This window comes from Rattus rattus, chromosome 6, assembly GCF_011064425.1.
Source record: "Rattus rattus isolate New Zealand chromosome 6, Rrattus_CSIRO_v1, whole genome shotgun sequence".
Classification (NCBI taxonomy): Eukaryota; Metazoa; Chordata; class Mammalia; order Rodentia; family Muridae; genus Rattus; species Rattus rattus.
The window spans coordinates 6,773,237-6,783,398 of NC_046159.1; the positions used below are offsets into that span (position 1 = coordinate 6,773,237).

General features: G+C 42.9%; 2 pseudogenes across 1 annotated transcript; one reads left to right on the forward strand and one right to left on the reverse strand.

Annotated features, from left to right (window-relative positions):
- Positions 1-3,619: 3,619 nt before the first annotated feature.
- On the reverse strand, positions 3,620-4,288 carry LOC116904514 (annotated as a pseudogene). Its single transcript, XR_004388340.1, has one exon. The product of XR_004388340.1 is annotated as a 60S ribosomal protein L15-like (transcript).
- A 3,726-nt stretch (positions 4,289-8,014) lies between these two features.
- Positions 8,015-8,832, forward strand: LOC116903699 (annotated as a pseudogene).
- Positions 8,833-10,162: the final 1,330 nt, after the last annotated feature.

Here is a 10,162-nt window from a genome sequence, read left to right on the forward strand (position 1 = left end):
TGAGCCTTGAAACTGAGGCCACTAAGTTTTTTTTTGAATGGAATTGTATTACTGTTTGTTTGTTTTTGAGGTGAAATCTCACTACGTAGTCCAGTCTTGACTAGAACTTTATATGTAGACCACGCTAGCCTTATGTCATAGATCACCCTGCCTCTGCCTCCAGAGTGCTGGGGTTACAGGCCACCACACCCATCGTGAAATCCTATTTAATTTAGTTTGTTGTTCTTTGATGGAATTGGATATAGCCCAAAATGACCCCAGATTTGAGTTATACCCGAGAATGACTTGAACTTCCAACCTCCCTGCCTCTACCTACTAAGTACTACAATTACAAGCATTCCCTAAATGTAAAAAGAATATCTTGTGTATCTTATGGATGCATCGCCTGTCAATTAAAAAGCCTATGGCCTATGGCTTAGGCAGGAAATAGAGGTAGGACATCTGGTAGGAGAAAGGATTCTGGGATACAGCTAGGTATAGGGGATGGGCCCAGGAAGATGTGAGAAGACAGACACTTGGGACCTGAGCACAGGTAACCAGCCATGTGGCAGAATGTAGGTTAAAATAAATGGGATATGGGGTTGGGATTTAGCTCAGTGGTAGAGCGCTTGCCTAGGAAGTGCAAGGCCCTGGGTTCAGTCCCCAGCTCCAAAAAAAAAAGAACCAAAAAAAAAAAAAAAAAAAAAAAAAAGGGATATATCAAGTTATGATTCTAGTCAAAATAACATTTAGTCCATAGAGCCTAGCTACATAACCTAGGTACTTATAAATATATTTTGAGTCTGAGTCTTATTTCTGGGAGCCTGGCACTAGGAGGAAGAGCGGGGCCTTAACACCTGAGAATTGAAAAAAAAAAAAATTAAACATTTTTTACACACATTTGCCTGGTCGCCTTAGCTTTAAAAATAAGATCATTAAATGTCTGGATTTTGCTCAGCAATTCTTTGCTTGTTTAGCAGAAGGCCCTGGTTTCAATCTGTAGTATCACAATGAAAAAAAAAAATCTTTAAACCAAGTGGCATGGTGCCTTCTTATAATTCCAACACTTGAAAAGAGGCAGGAAGATCAGGAATTCAAGGACACCCTGGGATATACAGGGAGTCTGAGGATAGTCTGGGTTATATGAGACTGTTTCAAGAATCAAGCAAAAAATTAAAAATAAAAAATAAAACAAGCAGCCAGCCATGGTGGGACACATTTTTAATCCCAGCACTTGGGAGGCAGAGGCAGATCTCTGAGTTTAAGGCTAACCTGGCCTACATAAGGAGTTTCAGAGCAGTCAGAATTAAATGTTATGATACAGTCTAAAAAAATAAAATAACATAAAATAAAGTAAGGGTTAGGGAGATGGCTCAATGGTTAAGAGCATTTGGTGCTCCTACAGAGGACCTAGGTTTGATTCCCAGCACACATGAAATGGTTTACAACAGTCTGTAACTCCAGTTCCAGAAAACCTGAGGACCTCTTCTAAACTATGAGGACACTGGATGCATATATACACTTACATGCTTGCAGGCAAAATACTCATATGTGTGTGTGTTTATAAATATAATCCCAGCATCCAAGAGGTAGAGGGGGGTGTTCAAAACCAATCTGGTCTTCAGAGCTTCCAGGACAGCCAGGGCTACACAAAAAAACCCTGTGTCATAACAACAACTTTAAAAAAGGGAGAGAGGGGGGCTGGAGAGATGGCTCGGTGGTTGAGAGCATTAACTGATCTTCCAGAGGTCCTGAGTTCAATTCCCGAAACCATATGATGGTTCACAACCATCTGTAATGGGATCTGATGCCCTCTTCTGGTGTGTCTGAAGACAGCTACAATGTACTTATGTACATAAAATAAATAAATCTTTAAAAAACAACAACAGCAGCAGCAGCAGCAGCAACAAGGGGCTGGAGAGAAGGCTCAGTGGTTAAGAGCACAGACTCCTCTTCCAGAGATCCTGAGTTCAATTCCCAGCAACCACAATGTGACTCATAACCATCTATATGTAACAGGATTCATGCCCTCTTCTGGTGTATCTGAAGACAGCAACAATGAACTCACATAACGTAAAATAAATAAGTAAATCTCAAACACCCTCCCAAACCTAAAATTACAATGTAACATACAACAAAACAGGAGGAGGCTAACAGTCTAGAGATGTGGCTCACAGATTGAGAGCTTTTTTAGAACATATGAAGCCCTGGATTGCATCCCAGATACAGGGGGAAAATCAGTAGAGAAAATAATAGTTCTCAAACATACATTAGTTTTCTTAACATATTTAGAGCATAAGGGCTGGAGAGATGGCTCTGTGGTGAAGAGTACTTGTTGCTCTTGTAGGGAGAACCTAGGCTCAGTTCCCAACACCCATGTGGTGGTTTATAACCATCAGTAATTCCAGTTCCAGTGGATCCAACACCTTCTTCTGATCTTCCTGGTATCAGGCACACAGGTCATCATATACATACATGCAGGTGAACACTCATGAGTCACAAAATAAATAAATCTAATTTTAAAAAAAGCATGTCATGTAACTCATGCTTAGAACTATTTACTTTTTTATTTTATAAGTTTTTACATTGAGTTTTATGAAGTTTTAAATAATTTCTATTTTATTTGTGTGTGTGTGTGTGTGTGTGTGTGTGTGTGTGTGTGTGTGTGTGTGTGTGTGTAAAAGCATCCTAGGAGACCAGAGGAGAGTGTTGAATCCTCTGGACCTAGAGTTATAGGTGGTTGTGAATTACCCAATGTGGGTACTGGAAACTACTCTGAAAGAGCAGTAAGCATTCTTAACCACTGAGCCATCTCTCTAGCTCCACATTTATTATTTAATGTGTGTCTATGTGTTTGGATGAACATGTGAAACCAATGTATATTCAGAAGTCAGAGGATAACCATGGGAGTTTTCTCTTTCTACCATGTGGGATATGGACTCAAACGCAGATCATCCGTCTTGGCAGCAACTGTATCTATCTGCTGAGCCATCATGCTGGCCCACTAGAGCTATTTATAAAGTGAATCCATTTTGTAGCTATAATTATTACGAGTAGAAACTAACAGTATTATCTTAGGGATACACACTATATAATTTGTAACTAGAAATTTAAAAATATGTGCAACCACCTTATCAATACAGTTGGGTCAAAGTGACTTTGGATACTCCTCTAAAGCGAATATGGCTTGACTGAAGTAAAAGACCAAGTCGATATTAAAAATGTTGGCTAAAAATATTACTAAAATATGGAAATGTACAGGTGAATTTAAGACTTTAAAATATTGTCTTGTAATGTCTTACAACCTAATCATTGGCTACAAGCCTGCCGTAGCTACAGAGTAGCAATTAAAGTGACAGCACTTGTGTTGCGACCAAATTAGGGGGAATTATTTACTCTTCTTGCTATGGTTGGAAGCATTTACGAATTCCAGAATCTAATAAATGAGGTTATGGTTACATATACACTACTTTTATATTCATCTTTAAATGTAGAGTTTGATAATTTTTTTCTAAGTAAAACTACTCCAAAGTAACTGAAATAAGAAACAGATTGCAATCTTTTATCTTGTGTGTCTGTTTTGTGCACCATCCTCATACCCCAAACCCTCACAAAATTTTGAACACTTTCTTGCTTTTTTTTTGACTGTCCTAAGTTGTTTATTGGATATGAATTTTACAAATATTACGTGGATTAGCGGTAACGGTGGAGCTGAAGAGTGTTGCGCCTTCTCCAGGCTGCACGGCGAGACCCACCAATGGTGTGGTGGAACTTGTGGCCCTTTCCAAGGCCACGGCTCTTGCGGCCAGCAGAAGTCAGCCCACGCATCTCCCTGTGCTTGTGGACTGGTTTGGTGATCCATTGGGTGTCGGGATTTCTTCTGATAGCTTTATGGAATGGATCAATGAGGATAACCTCAAAAAATTTATATGTGGAATCTTCACCAACCCAGTAGGAATTCAGGACTCTCAAAGCTCCACAATGGCGCCCAGCTCTCTCCTCAGCAACAGACTGAAGGCTTCGGGCAAACTTCAGCTGGTTAACACCGTGGTGGACAGGCTTGCGGTAGGTTGCACCCTTAGGAACTGGGCGCTTGCGACCACCGCGGCGGACACGGATCCTGTAAATGACATAACCTTGCTTAGCCTTGTATCCCAGCCTTCGCGCCTTATCAGGCCGGGTGGGGCGGGGAGCCCTGTGCAGCGCAGAGAGCTGGCGATACTGCCAGCAGCGGACCCTTAGAAGGAAGCGCATCACTTCCTCCACAGTTCCTGGATGTATTTGTATGCACCCATCTTGGCTCACCTGATGGCTGCCACTAGAGGAAAGGAAACTTTCTTGCTTTTTGTAATAGAAATTTCCAGACACGCACAGTGTCTGTTGTGGTATATCTACACATCTTAACTCTTGTCTGATCTCTTTTATGTCTATCCTCCATTTTAGCTTATTTGAACTCAACGATCAGAGGCTAATGTTATAGATTAGTGATAGATCTCTTGCTGTGGTGGTTTAAATGAGAATGGCTCCCATAGGATAATTTATTTGAATGTGTGGTTATCAGGGTGTGGCAGTATTTGGAAGAAATTAGAAGATATGGCCTTGTTGAAAGACATGTATCACTGGGGGGTGGGCTTTAAGTCCTCCCCCCACCCCTTTTCTTGCTGGATGTAGAACTCTCAACTACCTCTCCAGCACCATGTCTGCTTGCACACTGCCTTGCCTTCGTTATGAAAATAAAGAACTAATCCTCTGAAACTGTAAGCCAACCCTAATTAAATGCTTTCTTTTGTAAGAGTTTCTGTGGTCATGCTATCTCTTCACAACAATAGAACACTAAACATGACACCTGCCTAATAAATCAAGGACCCTGGGATTCAATTCCCAGCACTATACAAAATATAAAATAAAATCAAGGACCTTGTTTGGTTCATTGGCCTTTTAAAAATTTAAGTTTGGAAGTTGGAGGATGGCTCAGTGGTTAGAGGACTTGCTGCTCTTCCAGAGTTTGTTTCAGCTAAACGGAGGTGTCAGCATTTGTGCTGATGTTGCTCACTGTAAGTTGTTTGGGGCAGGGGTTAAGACCCAACTGGATGAGGGCTTTCCTAGCAAACACAAGGCCTTGGGTTTATTTCCAGCACTTTGTAAACCGCTTGTGTTAGTGCATTCCTATAGCACTGGGGAGAATGGATGCCGGATTGTAAATTCAAGGTCACCCTTGGTATGGTAAGTTTGAGGACAGCAGGACATAGATAAGACCTTGTCTCAAGAACAACAAAACGAACAAAACAAAAAGAAAACAAATAAAAACCCACCTCCAACAACAAAACACTAGCTTTCTTTACCATTGATCTAATTTTGCATCAAAAGGAACACTGTGAGAAATGCCACCAAGCGAGTTTGTCCCAAACAGGACAAGTTTGCCAGGGAAGCATGAATGGGCCCTTCACAGACTCGTCCCTCTCTGCAAAGATCCAGGAGTCTCTAGGTCCAGTGAATACCTGCATTCCATCCTTTATCTGAAATACAACATGTGAAACAGGAAATATAAAATTTGGTACTGTCGATGTTCAATTTTATCTAATCCCTGTTACTCTGGAAAACAGGTTAAAAAAAAAAAATCCTCCGAAATCCATTTTCTGGAAAACAGCTGACTTCAAAGACCCACCCTTCCTGTAGGACTTTAGTACATCTTTCAGATGCTTCTCTTTGTTTGCCTAGGACAAGGACAGACGCAGGGCTCCGCAGTTTGCTTGATAAATGATAAATGATTAGCTGAGTTGCTTGTTCCACTGATCAGCAGGAGCAAAGTGCTTGTTAGCCAAACTTTGGTCAACCCGTTTTCTTCCCAGGCCCCTGAACCTTGACCCACACTGGGTCTGAGTCAACAAGTGTCCCCTAGAGGACAGCTGGCCTCAGGGTCATTCTCAGATCAGCACACACCCTTTCCATATCCGCTTGTTGAAACAGCGCCCCTCTTGTACTGCTGGGGCTTCCTGGCCCTTTCAATGTTACTTTTAGATAAAAGTCTCTCTTTACTAAGTCTGGATTTTTAAGTTTAAAGACCCAGAAGTATAAGACAATTTCTCAGCTCCTCCTTTGAGCTTTATCTAGTGCACATGTTATTAATAATCTTCAGCCCTGTGGGTGGACTTCTAGTGAGACCTGTGGCTTGCTGAGAAAAAAAAAAAAAAATTGGGCTCTGGCAAATGACCTTAAAGTCAAGATGGCATTGTCTTATACATCACTTTGTTCCGTTCCTCTAACTTCTATAAAGGGTAAGCACTATCTTTCAGCTGTTTTACAGGTAAGGAACAAGAGGCCTGTAAGAGCCCAAAACATTCTCAGACAGCCTGTGAGTTGTAAAATTGGATGCAAATCTGGATCAATCTGAGATCACAACTGATTCAATGTTGGAAAACGTCTTCACTACCTCTGCACAGATCCTGACAATGCAGACAACCACAGTGAAGACTGACTGAGCTGCTCTTCTCGGCATTAGAGTTTGAGGAAAGGTGTTTTTGTGACAGGAGCCAAACTACAAAGTTAATCGTCCCATCTCAAAGCTATTCCACACCAAGACCCTTCATTTTGTACTGTGGGACTTTGTTGGGTGTTTGTTTGTGTGGCTATGGACAAGAAGCACATGATAAAACTACTGTTCTGCTAGGATCTAGGTTGGTGACATCAGGGAGGACACATGTCCACCTGCTGAACACAGCCCATCTCACGGGGAACTGTTGCAGCGGCAGAGGCTGAGGTCACTCTGCCACGGGTCTGTGGTGAAAATAAACACTCTTTAAAAGGCCTGCCTGGAGTCACAAAAACAGTGCGTGAATTACAGAAATGAATAAACATCCCCCTCTCCTGGCTATCGTGAGCATTGCAATGGCTTTATTAACGATCCCTGCCAGTCTAGTTAGAGTCCCAGCATCTTAAGATCGCCTCCTGTAATACAGGTTCACAGTATATATACACCAAGTCCACTGAGTGGAAAAACCCAGGAAGCAGAATGGAAAAACAAAAACAGGAACTGACTCTACATGCCCATCTTCAAACAGAAAAGGCCAAGATGTTCCTTTGTTAAGAACAAAAGCTTCCACAAACATCAGCAAGGCTCAGCAGGGGCAAACATTGAGGGAGCCCAGGAGGGTCCAACACTACCGCACAGATGGTTGTTTGAGTCCAGGAAATCAAGGACAGGTTGGATAACTAATTCGAGCAGTAACAATTCTCAGTAAAGTTGACACTTGTTCCAAAGCATGCCTACCCCATTACTTGATTTAAACTCAGTAATAAGAAAGCAGAAGCTCCCTCACACAGTACAAGACAAGAATTCATAGGTTCATTGTGGATCGTATAAAGAGCTCAGCCTGGCTGGAGTGGAGCTTTCTGGGGGCCAAGTAACGGGAGATGGAATGAAACGGAGACAGTGAGGCCAACAGATTCAGGGCTTCCATTGCCAAGCTTAGATTCTTTTTTGAAAAATTTATTTTATGTATATGTGTGCTCTGTCGCTGTCTCCAAACACACCGGAAGAAGGCATCGGATCCCATTACAGATGGTTGTGAGCCACCATGTGGTTGCTGGGAATTGAGCTCAGGACCTCTGGAAGAGCAGTCGGTGCTCTTAACCACCGAGCCATCGCTCCAACCCCCAAGCTTAGATTCTTGGATTCTGTTAGGAATTTTAACTGAGAGTCATGGTAGGTGTGAATTCAGGGGAGCTAAATAAAAATAGAAGTTCAGTAACTGTCAGCGGGGTTGAGGATCTAGCTCAGTGGTAGAGCACTTGCTAGGACCTGGGTTCCATCCTCAGCTCTGGGGGGAAAAAAGACAAAATAACAGTAGCTGTCAGCATCTAATGGCCTCTAATAATTAAGTCTACAGATCGTGGAGTGTTGTAAGGGTGAAAGGAAAACTTTCTAGTCAACATGCTCAAGCTACTCCATGTCACAGTAATGTCTGCGGAAAAGTGGAAAGGTAAGCCAGCCATGTTCACCAGAAATAGAGGTTGGAGACTATAATTTGTATAATTGATGCCCACACCTGGGCTTCAGCCACCAGCACATCCCGGTGCATCTTCACAGGCGCAGCAGCCTTCCTCTGCGGCAGCCTCACCTGGCCAACCGGAGTTGCAGCTTGCTGTTTTTGTTGCGGCTGCCGCAGGCCGCCCTGCGCGGACTATGGGCTGCGCCGAGGCCATCCCCCACCCCCTGTACCTCTGTGGGCGCCTCGGCGCGCCCTGTGATCTGCAGTCCTGCGGCGGTATGTCCCTTCTGCGGCACCTGGGGCTCCAGAACCGCAGAATCATCCTATTGTCTCACGACTATGGAGATATTGTTGCTCAGGAGCTGCTGTACAGGACAAGCAGAATCGATCTGGCTGAGAGGTGTCTTTCCCATCTTCCTCTCCTTCTCCAAAAGTTCCTCAAAGATAGAGGTGTGCTTTCACCCGTCCTCACCAGGCTCCTGAACTTCTTTGTGTTCTCTTGAAGTCTCACTCCAGTCTTTGGACCATATACTCGACCCATTGAGAGTGAGTTGTGGGACATGTGGGCCGGGATTCGCGACAGCGACGGGAACCTGGTCATTGACAGTCTTTTACAGTACATCAATCAGAGGAAGAAATTTAGAAGACGCTGGGTGGGAGCACTTGCTTCTGTGACCACCCCATTCGTTTTATCTATGGGCCATTGGATCCTACAAATCTGTATCCAGAGTTTTTGGAGCTGTACAGGAAAATGCTGCCGCGGTCCACAGTGTCGATTCTGGATGACCACATTAGCCACTACCCACAGCTAGAGGACCCCATGGGCTTCTTGAATGAATATATGGGCTTCCTCAACTCCTTCTGAGCTGGAAAGAGTAACTTCCCTGTATTATGCCCCCCATTCTTGTATCTCTGTGTATTCTACTTAGAAATGCCCCAAAGAGGTCCTGGCCATCAAATACTATTCTTTCATAACGGTCCACTTTATTCACGTTGGTGAACAAACTACAGAAAACAGGCAGCTGGAACGCACCTCATCTATAAGGGTGACGGATAATCCTCTCATTCCCCTGACATCTGATCAAGTATATAGATCTGCTGTTGTTTGGTGTTATTAGGACATTGTGACTAATAACACTTTTCATTTATGTAGAAAGACAGAATTAGATATTCTTTTTTTTTGTGTGTGTGTTATACTAAAAAAAAAACAACAAAAAACAACAAAAAAAACCAAACAAAAAACAAACAAACAAACAAAAAAACCAAAAAAACCCTCCCCAAATCCCTAAAACATATTAACAACAAAAAACCAGTTCCTGTGGACTTTATTAAAACATTTAGAAATACTGAAAGAGATTCCCATACCTGGAATCATCTGAAAATGTATGTGCTGTCCTTTATAACCAGCTTCTACTTCGATTTGTATAGGAACTCATTCAGAAGAGGAAGCAGAAGAGGAGAGTGGTGTGTATCTCTCTGCTTTCTTTAGAATGGAAAAGAAACTTTAAGGTTAAGTAGTGTCACAGGCTTGCATTCCAGTATTTAGGGGACGGACCGAGGCAGGATTGTTGTGAGTTTTAAGACTATGGTATTTTGAATGAGAATTGTTTGAATGCCTTGTCCTCAGTTAGAGGAAGCGTTTGAAGTTTGGGACGATTAGGAGGTGTGGCCTTGTTGGAGGAGGTATGTCAAAAGCCCTTGCCAAGCCCAATGTGTGTCTTTCTGCCTGCTGCCTGTGGATCAGGACATAAAGCTCTTAGCCATTGCCCTAATGCCATGCCTGTTGCTCCCCACCATGATAACCATGGACTAATTAATCCTCTAAAACTGTAAACAAGCTCCCAAGTAAATGTTTCTCTTTATAAGTTGCCTTGGTCATGTCATCTTCTCACAGCAATAGAAGAGTAACTAAGACAGACAGACTGACAGAGGGAGAGAGAAGTGGGAGAGAGAGAGAGACCTTATTTCAAAAAGGAAGAGAGAGAAGGAGATATTGAAAGGAGGAAGGTAGGTAAGTGCTAGGGTTGTGTCTTAGTTGGTAGGGCCCTTTCCTGATGCCTATAGGCCTTGGGTGTAATCTCTAGCACTGAGATCTACCTGCCTCTGCTTCCCAGTGCTGGGACACGATAGCACATACCTATTGTTGTTGTTAAATATCCACCTGCACCCGTCCGGATAAAGCACACCAAACCAAC